Source organism: Opisthocomus hoazin, chromosome 1, assembly GCF_030867145.1.
Source record: "Opisthocomus hoazin isolate bOpiHoa1 chromosome 1, bOpiHoa1.hap1, whole genome shotgun sequence".
NCBI classification, from domain to species: domain Eukaryota; kingdom Metazoa; phylum Chordata; class Aves; order Opisthocomiformes; family Opisthocomidae; genus Opisthocomus; species Opisthocomus hoazin.
The window spans coordinates 116100860-116117612 of NC_134414.1; the positions used below are offsets into that span (position 1 = coordinate 116100860).

Genomic DNA, 16753 nt, shown 5'->3' on the forward strand with positions numbered 1-16753 from the left:
TGCAAGTCCCAGTAAAGCCCACCTCTCTGCACAGCACGACCTGCTCCGAACGAAAACATACGGCAGTCCAGTTTTGTGTAAACAGCCTGGTTTTCCTTTCAGAGCTTGTAACGTATCGCTGCTGACTCTTTATTCAACAAGAATAATGTCAAATGCTCTTCTGGCAGAAAAAAATGCAGACTTTGACCACACATTAACCCCATTAGTATAGTGTTAACTTTTGACTTTAATTCTGGCACAGTGTTAGGGATATTTAAAAGCAGAACAAAATGAAAGAAAATGTTAAACGCATTGCTCTTTCTCTTGAAAACTGGAACGATAATTTAATGCTAATGTCATGAGATGGGTGAAAGGGTTTCATGTCTCTGTCTTGCGTAGAGTGTTACTGGAGGTAGCCTGGGCAACTTGCAAACAGCAGCTGAAAAAAAGAAACATGTAACACATATTTTAAAAGGAGTCATATGTGTACTTTACCCTACAAAGTAATTTCAGATGCATATCTAGGAGGAGTAAAGCTGGTAGTTCAGTAACACATTCATGAATTGATGAAAATATAATGGCGATCAAAGTAATATAATGAAACAAATATCATTTATTATTACACTTCCTACATTGTGATTTATGCCAGCACTTTACATGCAAAAAAACCTTTCTTAATAAACATTTGTTAGAGGAGTAAACCTCCTTAAGAGGTATGATTTTGGTCTTTGAAAGGCTACATACATTGCCTCCAGAGGTTTAATATTTGGCATAAAGTAAATTGCAGCTTCAGCTGCAAAAAGTGTCTGAGAAAATTAGGGGCCATAAATTACTAATTACATAAAACTTACAATAGCCAAATGATGGTTGCTTCCAGCAGTGAGATGACTATAACAAAAGCCAATACTCTGATTTCCCAAGATTACAAGATTGTAGATGGATAAACATGAGGCATACAAAGAGAGATGTGCTCAGCACTCTTGTAAGGTAAACCTGAATTTTATTTTTCAATGGTTGCATATATTTACTGAAGGAGAAATGTGGAGTCAGCTGCAATTGCACGGAGAAACTGTTATATCCTATGGGTAGTAAACTCCAAATATGCCCCAGGGGACTGATTGGAAGTTACCTACAGTTCTCTCATTATCACAGCACTTTGTGTCTCTGGTGACTTTTGTCATGGTAAGCAGATTGCAGAGGAGTGAGTGCAGGATGAAAAAATCAAAGTGCACGAGCATATTTTATGAGATACCCACACTTCATCTACTTCAACCAAGCATGGGAACAAACACCCTTAACTCTTCTGTAGCTCTAGTTATTTGTTCTTCCTGCATCAGTGATATCTGTTTTTGACAGGATTACCCCACTGTGTCTATCTGTAAGTACTACAAAAATGCAAAAAGCTGATCCACACACCGGATTTTCTCATTTCCCTTAGCAATTGAATGGGCAGAGGTTGGGCTTGAATTCTTCAAATGATGCATATATGGCCAACACATCCAGCAGAAGGACAGAGAAAGCAGTCCAGCTCTCTGAGGCCTTTGCTGAGGTGTGCGAGTGTTTCCATTGACTACGGAGCTAATCACCTCGGTCATGCTGAGGCACTGATGGCTTGTCTTTTTGCATGCTGCTGAAGGCTGAGCTCAACTGCTTCTACAGGAACGGCAAGTGGTCAGCATGGACACGCTATGACTGAAGTTTTTTAGATCAGCAGACCCTCCTTCATGTTAAAGGAGAAGATTTAGCCACCTTTTATTATTTTTTTTTTTTTGTATGAAGAAGAGCATTTGTTTGAGCTTTATATGCACTAGGAGCAGATGATGTTATTTGGATGTTAAAATTAATGCAATTCTTTGCTGTCAGTCAACATAAAATGCATTGCTTGGGATTTCTCTGAAGTTTCACATCACATTTGTTGTAAAATATTTTAAATAACAGGGATGAGAAACATGGTATAATGCAGCACAAGAATTTTAGTTGAGATAACAAAGAAATAATGGATGTTTCTTTATAGTCCCAAAATTTGTTACAGTAGTATAATTTATACTTTAGTAAATGAAATATTAGGCTATATTCAGAATATCATTGTAATAGACATTGTAAAGATACACCGTAACTGATTGTCTGTGTCTCACAGCTATGATCTAAGAGCCTTAACAGAAAAAAAGCAGCAGAAGGGAGAAAAGGGTGACAAAAATACCTCAACAACTGAAGTGCGGTTCATAGCCAAGCATTAAAAGCAAGTATCTCACCATTTCTGATGTTGTCCGCTCTTCGTGGGCGCCAGATCAAGCAACGTGATGAGTAAGCGTTCCCTCTGCTCCCTTTCCGTGGCCAGAAGTGCACCAGGCGCTGCCAGCCTGAGCAAGGCTGCGGCCACCTCACCGTTCAGCTACACGCGTGAAACACGCCTGGCTGAAAGCTGAGAGTGCTTGCTGCGGGCACAACAGCAAACTTCATTTTAGGGTTTTTTCCTGTCAACGACTCCTGCTGCAGATTTTTTCAAAGATCAAACATTCAAATCTATTGCTTGATATCTGAAAGATCACAAAAGAATTTTAGAAACTAAACCAGTCTGTATAAATTTTTCCATTGGCTTAGAAGTGCAGCTAGTCCAGCTTCTCAGTTCTTCTTTGGAAATCTCTAGACAGCGTATGTTGACTACAGAAGAAACGCTGGTCAAGCAGTTAATCCCTAACATGGGCACCTCTCTTATGGGCTAAGGAAAATGGTTGTAGTAATGAGATATGGTGAAAACAGTAAACATGGTATAAATTGCAGCTGCCTTTCCTGAAGTCATGTGTTTCCTTTTTATTTTCCCTATCTTTCTTTTATTTTACTCCTTGCATTTAGAGGAAGAACAAGTAAATATTATTTAGGATTCATATAGCAAATAAATGGCATTATGGTTAAAACCTCTAGATAAATACATGTTCTAGAATGAAGCTTCCACATAAAAGCAGGCAGTTCATACATATCTTTTATATGATTGTTTAACTATAACTTTTTTTCTCTGTAAGGTTAATATTTTATTCTATTTTACCTCTCATAAATTCTTGAGAAGCGCACTGTAAAAAAGTGACAAGAGGTATCCAGTTTCCTACTAGGAAGCCAGGGAGGTCATTGCAGGTCCATTGAGTTAGCTCCCAAGCACTGATTTTCTAATCATACTTGGAAGCATATCTTCGTTCCCTTCATTAGCATGAGTAATTAGTAATTAATAAGAATATGCATCCTCAAAGAAGGCAGTGCAGAGGACTAGGCTTTCCAGCCTTTAACTGTCTGGAGATCCCCCTCAGTGCAAACAGAAATACTGATTAGTGCAGTCTGCTGATTCTCCTCCACCCTCTTTTCCACAAGCACTTCCCATACGACCATGCTCTGAATCCACAGCTTCACCAGCTATCCACAGCCATGCCCACTCCGCAGCACAAAGTTACACACATTGATGTACGTTAATCCCCTAGCAAAAAATGCATTGTAACCCGCTGCTGGTAGCCCCATGCACTCCTACGCGGAGCCTCTCCTGGTCCCAGGAGGTTCCAGGAGCCCCAGGCTGTGGTATGGTACAATGCGCTGTCATCATCATGTTTACGCCTTCACAACGGGATGCTGCTTAGTGGGGATGCTGCTGATTCTTCAGCTCAATGTGCTTTTAATCACAACACATAGGTCCATTCTCCTCCAAAATACCAATGTGAGAACATAAACTATAAAAAGCAAATAAATGCAATGCAATAAGCAGAAAGCAGCACTCATTTTCTCTATTTTTTCTCTTTCTCTTGCTCTCTTGTAACTTCTCACCAGATACTGCTTATTCCATCTCTACTCCCATGCTCTTTCATCTCTTTCCTCTCTCTTTTCACCCTCAAAGATGCCCATTTTGTATGAAATGCTACTGTAAATAGTGTTGGCCCGTAAAAATTATTCAGGGGAGCTTGCTACTAGTCTGTGGATCAATTTCCAGGAAGCGATGTTTAGATGATAAACCTTATCAGGAGTCAGCCTACCAATACAAAAGAGGCTGGCAGCCACCAAATAAACTCTGAGAAGCCATTTTAGAGAGCTGAAACAGAAATAATAACAAGCTAGTTTCCCAAACAAAAGGAGATTCCACAGGCTGGAGAAGAGCCATATGCAAGCTGGGGAGAAGAAAGCAAAGAACCTGGCAAATTTGGGCCTCAGCCTAAAGGGTGCTCCAGAAAATGAGGAAATGGAAGCATGGGGATTCATAGAGGACCTGCATTATTTTATCTTGATTTATTGTCTGTCTTTCATGGTACTAAAACAAAGAACAATCAGTCTAGAATCTCGTTGAAAGGCCTTTGTCTTATGAGCTTGAAGTTCTATGTAGCCACAGAGAGGCTAAAGCAAACTCAAATTGCTCATGTGGCTGGAGATTTGGGAAAGGGCAGTCCTAGGTTTAGCACTGCTTCATGAGACTCTACTCATGCAAGGTACCTGTACCAAGAAGCTGCACACTGGAGAAAGCAAAGTAAGAGTGGGCTGGACTTCACCCAGACCAAAGACAACCTTGAAGTGCATTGGTCCAACATGTGAAACTAAACCACTGACACCCAGCTACACAACCTCTCCTATTTCTTTTTTTCCTTCCATAGCTGGCCTTGTCCAACTTAAGGGAGAAATGAGTTGATTATTCACTATTAATGGCCTTTTCCTTGGGTGGATCTCATATGGCTGGGTTCGCAGGCTGCTGGTGGATGATCCTGTCACTGAGCTGCTTTGCCCCATGCCTGCTAATTGGAGTCTATAGTGAAAATCAGTGGAAGTTCAGCGTGGCTGAGACGCACAGAGATCCACTTGTGTGCGAGTGGCTGCTGGCCCTAATACAGTCAGAAGCGAAAAATAGGCTAGGCCCTATAGGTCAGTCAGCAGTGTACAAATAATACTCAAAAACTGGAACTTGCTATGGGCTTCTGCAGCATTTTGAATAAGCTTCTAGTTCGCAACTGTTTAAACCTTCAAGTCTATTGAAAACACACTGAAAAAATCTCTGTCCCACATTGTTCTTTCCATTTCTCTCTCAGTAGATTGCTTTCCAAGAATCTCCAACCACAAAAATCCGTTTTCCTGCTGATATTTTGTAGATGCGCATTTCTGACTTCTCAAATCCACTGCTGACCAAGTGCCCTTTTCTTGCCAGAGTGAAGCATGGGGCTCATGCATGCAGCTTCACAAAGTCCCAGCTGATGTCATACCCCCTCAGATGTGTCTGTGTACAGGATGGAAAGCCAAACTCTTTAACCTCAAGAGTGGTCTTGCATGAATTAGAGGGTTGTGCTTCTGACTTTTTCTTCATTACCAGTAGGCCAACTTGACCTAGCTGATCAAAACTGGCAACTCCTTTGCTCAGAATCTTTATGACTGTAGTTATTTACCACTTTAGGTTTCTTCTGCCAGATTTGTCTCCATATGATCACACTTCATGCCAACATGAGATACTTTGTTAGGAATTCATAAGTACCGCAGCCAATACATTCCTAAATCCAGACACACTACTTCTATAATTCTTGTCTATTTAATATCCTCTGTTGTACTTCATGTCCATATCTAAGCTCTCTCTTGCCATTAACATTACCTCCTTAGTCCTTAGATTATTAATATGCTATGACCATTGCTTAACATGATTTCCTTGTTCTCTCTTGCCTCTGTTGTCAGATAATTGCCATAAACTGTTTGCCCCATAAAGTAAATTTTTGCCTTTTTTTGGGGGGGGGGTATAAACCTACAAAAATCCTTTTCCATACCCATAGAATAGTGCAATTAACTACAACATGAGAACCAGTTCTGGTTTTTGGTTATAAAGCAGTAGCTGAAACCAACTGATGCTGTTAGTATTAAATTGTCTTGGTGCTTGTTGGAAAAACCCAGTGAAGAGATTCAAATGCCAAGTAACGTTTGATAACAATTATAGAACAATAAAGATTTTCCTGTTTGGACTAATGAACAGATTTTTCAACATTCTTGCATATCATCTTTCGTAACAAAGATGTCCTTATTACATTGCATTTGGCCAACAATTTATGAGTCATGCTGATCTTTTTTCACTCATGGTCATCACTTTATTTTCATTCTGACTATTAATAGTCATTTTTCATTCCTGGAACACAGCCATGCTCAAAGTTTAATACACAAATTTGTTCCTACCTTTAATTCTTAAATACCAGGGTGTCTTGTATTCTACGAGGTACACAACGAACCTGATTCGTAATTGTGATAAGGCTTTTTTTTTCAATCACTCTTCTACCTAAAAGGATCTTAGACTTTATGGAAACAACCCATTGAGAACAACCCCTGCATGAAAAGCCCTGTAAGCGGCACAAGAGCTGTAAGTCCCTGGCCCTGCTGTCAGGGGGAAATGCGAACACAGGAATTTGTTGTGCTGTACAAGTTCTTTGCTTTGCATGACTGTTAGTAGGTCATGGGAATCAGAGCCCTTGGGTGCCTCAAATTCATGGCACAAGCACATCCAGCTGAGTGCAGAAAGTACAAATGTTTCACATCATTGAGAAACACGCACATGTTGCTGTCAGGTCCCAAGTCAGCTGCTGCAGACATTCCTTATCTTTATTATGGTTTTTTTTACAAGCTCTCATTTGTGGGGTAATTTTCATATGCCTGAAACTGTCAACACAGAGGTACCCGTTTTTTATATCCTGAAAATGTGACAAGGCCTGCATTTCTAACATTGGTTTGGTGGGTGTAATGCATCCAAGCTGTTCAGAATGCATTCAGTAAACCATTATTTTCTAATAAGCAACAATAGTCCTTAATGTTTAATGAGAAAAAAAAAGACTTAGGATTTAAAGGTATGCCTGGGTTTGTTTCTGTGACCGCAGTTGTTTTAAGGATTTAAAAGTGATCTATGTTTATTTTCTGCTGATTTCAAACTCTTTAGTTTGGAAGCACTTTTGCCAGGCTTTACAATTTTGTATGGCTATTGTACATTTTGCCAGCAAGCCTGGCTTAAAAGACCATCACCCTAACAAAAAATCTACAAAAGTAACAAATTTAAAACATAGAAATTTGTCTTGGCTGCTCCATCATATTCCCTTTGGTCCTATTTGGATTCTCTTCTAGCTGAGAATAGTACTGTCATGCATCCAAATACCATGATGGTAGGTGCATACAAAGCTTTTAAAGTAAAACAGCCAATATGGGTAGTCAGTGGTAGAAAAACATGGAATAAAGATGATATGCTTTGGCCAAGGATCACAGGAAAATTTCTAATGAAATGTTATGTGGTTTCTAAGATCAGTGGAAAACAGGTCTACAGGGCCAGAATTTGGGGTTTTTTTGGTTTAAAATTTTGCCTAAAGGATGGGTATGCAGCTGTCAAGATAGAACTTATAGTCTGTGGGCAGACAAGGCTGAGATTGGAACCTGTTGGTCCACAGCACCAACATGTTTGAAAGCAATATTACTCTATCTCCCAGCAGAGTATTTAATATTACGTATAAAACAAGTAAACAAAAACTCAAAGCCTTCTTGTCCTAATGTGTCTGTCCACCTCCACCCCCCCAGTCCTACAGAACCAGACTTGAAGATTACAAGATGATAGAATCACTGTTTCCCAAGCAAATTCTATTTTGATCTGTGAGCTACACGGTGCAGAGGATCCTGCTGTCAGAAGAGAGATCAACAATTTTCAGCAGCTTTTTTTCAAAGAGTACCAAAATGTCTATGCACTAGTGGCAAACTATGATTGCACAGCCAACCTTGATTGTGTCATTTTCCAACTTTTGAGTACTTTACTTTGCAGCTTTAATTTTAATTATAGTGAAATTGTATAATTTGGATGTATTATTTCTTCGGAATATTTTAAGGTAAGGTTAAAATTAATCATAGTTTTTATATGTGATGTATATGCGCAAGAAAAGAAAATGGATTAACTTCTTTAACAGTCTTTGTTCAGCTGTAGCAGAGGAGAGTTTTAGAGAAAAAACATTTCTGAAGCTTGAGGGTGTTTCTTTTGTGACATATCAAAGCCTTACTGCAAACAGTGAAGCTGTGACAGATTCGTAACGGAAAAATCACAAGATTCCATTTATCGTGGAGGGTATGAACTAACCTAAATATTAGAGAGGATACCAGTTTCTCTATAATAGTCCTGTGAAAGATACCTGTGTTTCTTGAAGAAAGAATAGCAGCCTAGTATACGTATTACACTGATGAAAAAATTACTGCAAGCTTGTAAAAGTCGGGGTGTCTGTTCTGCTGGGAGGAGGAGCCCCTGGGAACTCTTGCAGTGGCCTCACGATATGAGTATCAGAGCCTCAACCTGCTGGACCAAAAGCCAAGGCAGGCTGAAGCCAATCTAGAAATCAGCACGAGGCATAGCCAAATTAGCGCAAGCGTGCAGTGGGGATTTTCTGCCAGCATGTGTCACCAGTATCCTAGACAGCTCCCTGCTTGTCTGCCCTGTGCGGACCAGGACACCAGCCCTGCCACACAGCAGGAATATTTCGGGGCAGTTCCCTTAGGCAGGGCCAGCTTTCCATTTCCAAGGTCAACTGGTGACCCAGGAAACAGCTTCATAAAAAGTGCCATGCCACTGGCAGGCCAAAATGCCTCGGGAATCTTGGCAATACAAGTACCACGCGCTATTTTTGCCTCTCCCTTCAGCAACAGAAATAGCAGAAACGGCGTGTATCCATGCCTGGCGGAAACAGGCGAACGATGAGGCTGCATCCAGGCTTGGCATCGGCTTCCCGTTCACGGTGGGCTGCACAGAGAAGGCAGGAGGCAAGAGACAAGAAATGGGAAGCATGGACCAATGAAATAGTTGCAGCACATGCAGGTGTGTTCTGCAAGAACTTCTCCAAGGCAAGGAAGGGAAATGTTCAGCTTTTCCCAGCAGAGCTGATGTGTGCAAGTGTCCAATACAGCTGGTTTTGGCCTGGGGATTGGCTCTGGCGAACTGCAATGGCATCTGCTGTAATTGCTGCATGATGCCGGAGTCCAAAAAGAAAGAGATGCTACAGGGCTCTGGAGCCTGCACTGAAGGGTAGGTAAGAACTTTGGGTGAAAAATGGATAAGGATGGAGGGGCAAAAAAGCTTGCCACCCTGTTTATGGCCATGCTGATAGAGAAAGGTAGGACGCCAGTGTCTTTTCAGCACACCAGTCCTGCCAGGACAAGTTTGTGCAAGATAAGTCCTTTCTTTATATAATTTTTGATATGGTAGTAGAAAACCTAAAACTGGATTTATAACTTTGGGGAACCATAGCTGTCATTGAGCTGCCAATGCTCAATGCCGCTTGCCTTCTGTGTGCTGGACTGTGAACTGCTGCCAATGGACACTTTGCAAATACTTGCCTTTGCATCCGGTGCTGTAAATGAGAAGTTGTCTGCAGCCGAGGGGCACAGCTGGGCTGCTGTGTCTCAGGCTGCTGCAGCTGGACCTGGCAGAGGTCACCTGTGTGACTTCCGCTCAAGCAGTACAGTGTTTTAAGGAATCTCTTATGTGGATTTGTTCCTACAATTATGAAAACCTAGAAAAAAGAGAAGTAAGAAGTGCTCCAAATCAGCTGCTCCCACTGAAGAGTAATCAACTCACCAATCCTGACTATAGGATCAAAGATACACATGTAGACTATTAATAGGGATATAAGTATATTGATATTGCTGAAAACAAGCAGAGAGTGTTTATCCCAGATTTACAGAACAGAGCAGCTTAATTCTCAACTTTCTGAAGTGTAAATGTCTGGGAATTCCCGAATTAGGGATGTGAAAGTGCTGATCGAAAAGTTTAGAAAAGTTGTATGAATACCAGTATTTGTATTTCTTATTTCTGGTCTGAATCAATACTTAACCATAAAGCAGGGCAATACCAAGTAGTACTAGCGAGAAGATCATTCTGGGGCCATGATGGATTTTGTCCTTGTAATACTGGTGATAATGAGACAATGTGAAATACTAACCTCTGCTTTACAAGTTATGCCTTGTAGAAAGCCTGATATGTTATAAAAGAGTTAGTGGCCTGGCAAAGCTTTCAGGAAAGAGTTAAGAGCTCTTTTTCTCAAGGAAAAGTAGTTAAGGAGTTAAAAAAATCCCTGCCAAGGTGGACAGGTGAATTTCTTTTTTGTTGCTTGTGCTTGGAGCTGTCTGGATTGCTTGACAGGTTGTGTTTGCTTCATAGTCATTTTCCTCTTAAGTCTTTTGTAGATCTAAAATTATTCATTTCCAATCAAATTATGTACCTTTTTTAAAATTCAAACAAAAATATTGTAATTGCATTTCTGATGTTGCTATATAAAAAAAAAAATCCTAAAGTAAAAAAAACAACCAAAACCCACCAAATCCAAAACTGAAAACCAAGGGAGAATTCTGTAAAAAACTTGAGGAAGCAGTCGTAATCTTTGTAACTAGTTACAATAGTTATAATAAGGATATATTTCTAACCATGTATGCATGCAGTTAGGCTGTTCCCCAGTCTAGAGGTGATGCAGATTTAGATTCTTTTGCAAGCAGGTAGTAGAACTAGGATTTTCTTCTTCTTCTGTGCAGGAGTTTCTAACTAGGAGAATATAGAGTGGGTTTCTCTCAGTCTTTACTGTTCAAACCACTCCATTTTACGTGCAAAACATAGACAATTTTTGGTGGAGTTACTTATTCTTGGTTTTGATTTTTATGTTACTCAAGTGGGATCACATACTGAAGTTTTAGCCCACCATGACTGAATCTCCACAAGCACTGATTGTCCAGATCTGGGACCTGACCTGAGCAAGCTGAGGCCCCCTGTAGCCTGTGCCCCTTCTGGAGTTTCCTATCCATGGGCATGGGGCCATGGGGCAGAGATGGGAAGCAAACACTCAACGTTTCCCCCAATACTAGGAACATGGCTGCGATGAGTGCCTGGAGCTGGGGAGTATTTCTGGGTCCCACTGGGCTCTCTGAGCCCATTCTTGCACCTAATCTCGGTTGGGAGCCCCGCAGACAGCAGGAGCTGATAGCACTGTTTCAAGGGCAGGCACTACCTGATCTAAACAGGACAGCTAAGCCTTGGGTCACGGCTCCTCCTGCCGAGTTGGGGCCACTCCTGCCTCCTTACAGAACCCATAGCTGGACCATGCAGACCCGGTAGCAGGTGGCCCCATTGCTGGCGTGAGGATGGGGACGGGCTGCAGAGCACTGGCAGGCAGCATAAAATCATAGAACCATAGAACAACTAAGATCTCTAAGATCATTAAGTCAACCCAACACCACCATGCCTGCTAAACCATGTCCTGAAGTGTCACATCTACATGTTTTTTGAACACGTCCAGGGATGGTGACTCCACCACTTCCCTAGGCAGCCTGTTCCAAGTGGAACCGCAGAGAGGGGGCAGAAGCGGGGGGGAGAAGGAGGTCACATCCCCCTCGGCTGTCCTGCTAAATCCACACCTGAGTTCCATTATGTTATTGCCTTACAGCTGACATCTAATTATGTGAGCTCGCAGAAGGTCTGGACTTTTGAACTGAAGAGCAAAGGTCAATTTTTGCCACTAAATCAAGGTGGCGGAGGAAACATATGGTCCATGGTTGATCTGTCCTCCCTGTCCTGATTTATGAGAAACCAAGAATTGATTTCTGGGAACAACTGTCTTTGCATTTATTTTCTCTGTATTTGGTATTTGAGATCATTTAGATCTCTTAAAAAAACCCAACAACTTTAAAAACCAGCAAACCTTTATACGCAGGTTTCTGTTCAGGTAGCTGATATTCTGTAGTCTCTGACATTGCCTTCTGCTGAACTCTGCTACTCTCCTTCCTTGCAATCTTTCTAGGATTTAGTAAGTTTTCATCCCCCATCCATATTCCATTGTGACTGCTTTTGGCTCAGATCCTGCACTAACATGGTCAGGAAATGCAAACACGATAGGAAAAAAAAATCCCATAGGGGAGTTAAAGCCCTTTTCTGGGTAATTTGTATGCTCTTTCCAGCTAGCTGTAATAGCAGCAAATCTAAGTGATAAGGATACTGCTAAACTTGCTCTAATGAATGTCGGTTTTACAGTCATAAATCTTTATTAATTCCCACATTAATTTTTGGAAATGGCCTAGACTTTTTTGGCCATTGCTGCAGTTTGTCTGGAAGTTCTCCCACTTGTGGACCTTTGCTTGTTCTTACTCCTGTCCTGATGTTTTCCCCGTCAAGCTGAGCTTTCATCTGGCTTGAATGTACACACAAAGTCACTCTCACTTCTTGAACGATGACCTAGCTCCACTTCTGTCTGTGCTTGCCCTTTTTTTCTAATTCCAAAGGTAGATGAGATGTTGGAGGTCGTTGCAGCACTGTCGTTCAAGAGACAATCTCATTGATCAGCAATTGTCTTCCCATATTAGTGCATTATCGCAATTCAACAATACTACTGATGTCTGCAGAGAAGGGCTGAGCACATCACTAATAACATCTACACAGCTTAAGCTATTCCTTTTAAGTGAAATAGAGCCACTGACTTCACTGGGACTTCCTGATTCCAGAAGTATTAATGAAGGTGAATAAAGTATTTAAATTACTTAACAGCTCATATATTTTACTAGATGTTGACTTTCCAGTGACTATTTATCAGGCTTTTCTTTAATTCCATTTGAGAGCTTGGACTAGTTTGTCTTTGCTGTTTCATATGTATTGACAAAATTCACTTCTGCTGGAGGGAATTCATTCTTTAGGAAGACTGTGATTCTCTTATGGTTTCAATTTTGATTCCTATTTATACACTTCCCTTAGTTAACATTATTCAGTTGCTCCGTTTGCTGTGTCATTTGTATGCAGACAATATTCGGATATCCTCTCAGTCCCTGCAGAGCCTACAAAGAAGTTTGATGTTTTGTGTAATTGCCTCTGTGATATTTAATCACGGGTAACTTCAAATTTTGTTAAACTTAACACAGACAAAACTGAGTTGCTATTGATTAGTTCACTGGCGCAGAGGTCTCGGGTGTCATCTGTGGTAGTTTCCATTTGTGGTAGTTCTTTTATCCCTCAGATAATGCTTGTGACCTTGGGGTCATTGTGGATTCAGTGCTTTCTTTTGAAGCCCACATCAATCATGTAATTAAAGTGTCTTACTACTGTCTTTGGAATCTAGCTGGGCTGAGACCTATGCTCTTTCTAGCCCACTTGCTAAAACTTTAATCCATATTGTGTTTGTCTGACTTGACTACCGCAGCTCTTCTGTCTGCCCTCCGTTGTTTGCATTAGGGACACAGTCTAGCTATTTAGGAATATGCAGTGCAACACTCATGAATTAACAACATTCACTGACTTCCATTCTAAGTAGAGGATGTAGTTTTAAAACGTGGTTAGACACTGGCTGCTTCTTAGCTGGGGGCTTTTAATGATATTTCTTTAACAGGGTACTCTTACCAGACTGACCAGTAGAATTTTACATGAATCATATCAATTTGCGCTGTTATTTTTCAATCTGTTTCTGAATGTGGATGGCTTTAAAGCATTAGAATTCAAGACTGCTGTCACTTCATATTATTATACGCTATATATTTGTCAACTTGCAGCAGCATTGGTTATGATTCCATTACCATCCTCTCTTTACTTACTCGTCACTTTGGGGGCTAATCTTTTCCAGAACAGTGTCTACTAAAAGATGACTTGTTTCAGTAGAATTTGTTTGAAACAATCCTTTTCTCAAATAGATGTTTTTGCCAGTATAATGTCATAGGCCACATTCAGCTCTCACTTATGTCTACAGCGTTCAGTGAGATTGTACAGGATTAACAGAAACCTTGACCATGATGGAGAGTTGTAAGACTTTTAAACAATCCAGATAAACCAATACAAGTACGTATTTGAACTCTTATTTAAGTTTATTTTTTTTTTTAACTTTAGTTCAGGCTGATTCCTGGTAGTCCTAAGCCTCACTGAAATAAATGAAAATAAAAAGTGATGCAGCCTATTGTCCTGGTATAAAAATCATGCTATGCAGTTGTGTTTTTGAAAGTTTATGTGTAAACATAGCTGAACAGCAGGCTACTGCCACATACACCTAATTATGGTTCACACCTCTTCTAAAACATGAAACACTTGAGGTGAAGTATACTCTGACATACAGTGAGTGAAGATAAAAGCTAAAAAAGGCAATCCATTGAGAAATAGGACATCTGCTATCTGTATCTGAAATGATTCCTCTAAAATCTCTTGAAAGGAAGAGTAACATGAAACACCAAATGGATTATCAACCATGTTCATTCCAAGGGTGTCGAAGAAATGCACCTCTGCTTCTGTCTTTTGACTCTAAGAGTCACTTGTGAGACTACAGGATACTGGAAGCTGTCTAGCATTCAAATACAATAAAAATGACAATGGTACAAACTTTTTTTTTCCCCAGTTAGGTTCTGTAAATAAGTGCCTGAAACTATTCATTAGCATTGCTACACGCAGTCTCAGTGTTCATAGGGCAGCCAAATGGGTGAATTTCACTGCAGCAAACTGCTACAGGAAAGATTCATTTACACACAATTAAGCAGAGTAGTCTGCTGTCTGCCTTTGCTATGATGCTTTTTGTCTGCATGCCCAACTGTAACCCAAGGCTGTATAAGGTATACTTAGATGTGATAATCAGATGTATGGGTAAACTCAATGTTTTATTTATAGCAAGAACATTAATATACAGCATGCTATGCACTATGTGCAAGGATGGTCTAATGGCATCCTGGAGCAGCTTGTTCCTAGCTGAAACGTGAACTTTCATCTCTGACAAAGAAGTACTGGAACACTACAGCTTTCTCTGAAGTTGGATGCTCTTCCTGAATCATTACAAAATTGTCTGGCAGTCACTGCAAGTGTTAATTGCAGCAATGAGAAGATAAGTTAACCTACCTCTCTAATTAGAGAAAGCACACTGGCCCAAGCAAGGGAAATGTCTGAAGCTTTGCCTAGTCGTCTAAAATGGATCCCAAAAGTGAACAGATTAAATTTTCAGTACCTGAACAGCAGTGTCTGCTTTTCTTACGTCCATCTACAGCCTCTGTCTGGAGGCTACTGGTCTTGGAGAAAAGGAGAGGTGTCCTCAAACTGCAAGGAATAAAGGAAATCTGAAATGAAGTAAGAAACTTTCCAGACAAGATCTTTCATGGGAAGGTTATTCCAAAGTCTCTCGAGAAGTGAGGTTTTGTATCAAAGATGCAAGGCCTCATTTAAAGCTTTTGCAAGCAACCCAATTTTTTTAGTTCACCCACAAATGCAGCTCATCATTGATTTTAAGTGGCCACACATTCACTCCAGGGTGTGTAACAAAAGAGCAAGAATTGTTCCAAAACTTTATTCTAAAGATATTACTCACTTCAGGAAGTGTTGCAAAGTCAGTTTCTTCCCCTTCCACTTAGTTGCAAAAAGTTTGCAGAAGCCATCCCAAAACCAAAAGAAGTTGCAAACTTCTTCCCACCGCATAACACAAGGGTCAAACACAAAAATAAAGGGGATATAACGTGAAGAAGTATTTGTTCTGCATTATGATGTGCTGCTTTTTGGCAGCGGTGGAAGATCAAAGCGAATTACTTTATCTCTAATATGGACATGAGTAATAGATGGCAGAATGTACTGAGACTTATATAGGCAGATTTATGAGGCATGCCAGAAAACAGTGGCCCGCTGAGTTTATTTAAAGCCATAACTTCTGAACAAGTCTGCAGCAAGGACTACAGCATTCATTGCCCTCCTTGCAGTAAAACTGTCTCAAGCTTGCAAAGGTGAGTGCAGCACCACTGTCTCCTACCCAGAAGAAATTGGAGTCATTCAATAGTCTCAAAGGCTCAAGTGGCGACATGAAAGTTCTTCATTACTGAGTAAGCAGCCTTTGTTTTTTGAAGCAAAAGTCTTTCTGTGGTAAGTCTGCCTGACTTGGTTGACTGTACACTGAAACAGAGCTCCACATAACTACAAACTTCATTATAACAGTTTTTTAAGATAGTTTGCGCACTTTGGTCAAATGTCAAATACTTGGCATTTAGTCTGTTGGCACTTGTATGTTTATATCCTGTAGTTAGAAAAAAAAGTCCATGTGACTCCAGAAAAACATGCCTTAGGAAAGCATGAGAAAACTTCAGCATCCCTGAGGAGGAATGCAATGTTCAGCTGCTGTATAATAAAGAGAGGTGGAACTGGTAGCAGAGTTATTGTGAAGTAAAATTTTCAGAACTCATAATGTTTCATGGGGCCAATGCCCCTGGGAAGAGAAATAAACTGAGAGGGAGATGAGTTTGCATAAAAGGAAAAGGTGCAATCCTTCTCTTGTATTTACAACCTGAATATACAGACAGGCAGAGAGGAAGAGCTTCTTCCCATCACATTTAAAGAAATTCGCACGTTGGAGAAATTGCAGAGAATTTGCTAACTAGACGTATTACAGGAGTGCTGCTTTTACCTTTCTTTATCTCCGCGCTGTTTAGGAGTGAACCATACATGTTTTGAATCAATGCAGCTGACAGATTAGCAAATTTTACTTTTTGATGGAGGGAAAATTGATTGTAATTGAGGTCTTTTCCTGCAAAATCTGAGTCAACTGAGTAACCACTTAACCCTTAAGGACAGAACAGAGGGAATCACATCCCTCTTGAGCACAGAACATTAACTTTCCCAAATTTCACAAATGCCCATTGACACAGTCCCTTCTTAGAAAACCATAATTGGTTGAGAAAAAGAAGAGAATCAAAGATTGCAGTGAAATAATTCTCACCCACACAGACTGTGTTAAAGGTATTTTCCAAAAGTACAAGCCTCATATTCTTAAATGTAACACCCACAGCACCTATT

General features: G+C 40.5%; 1 long non-coding RNA gene across 1 annotated transcript in view; it reads right to left on the reverse strand.

Moving 5' to 3' along the window:
* Positions 1–217: 217 nt before the first annotated feature.
* LOC142365751 (uncharacterized) overlaps positions 218–16753 on the reverse strand; it is a 38578-nt gene continuing 22042 nt past the window's right edge. The window contains exons 2-4 of the long non-coding RNA XR_012766623.1: positions 14928–15016; positions 2232–2414; positions 218–418 (exon numbers count right to left, since the gene is read on the reverse strand). This is a non-coding gene — a long non-coding RNA (uncharacterized LOC142365751). The remainder of the gene's footprint in view (positions 419–2231; positions 2415–14927; positions 15017–16753) is intronic.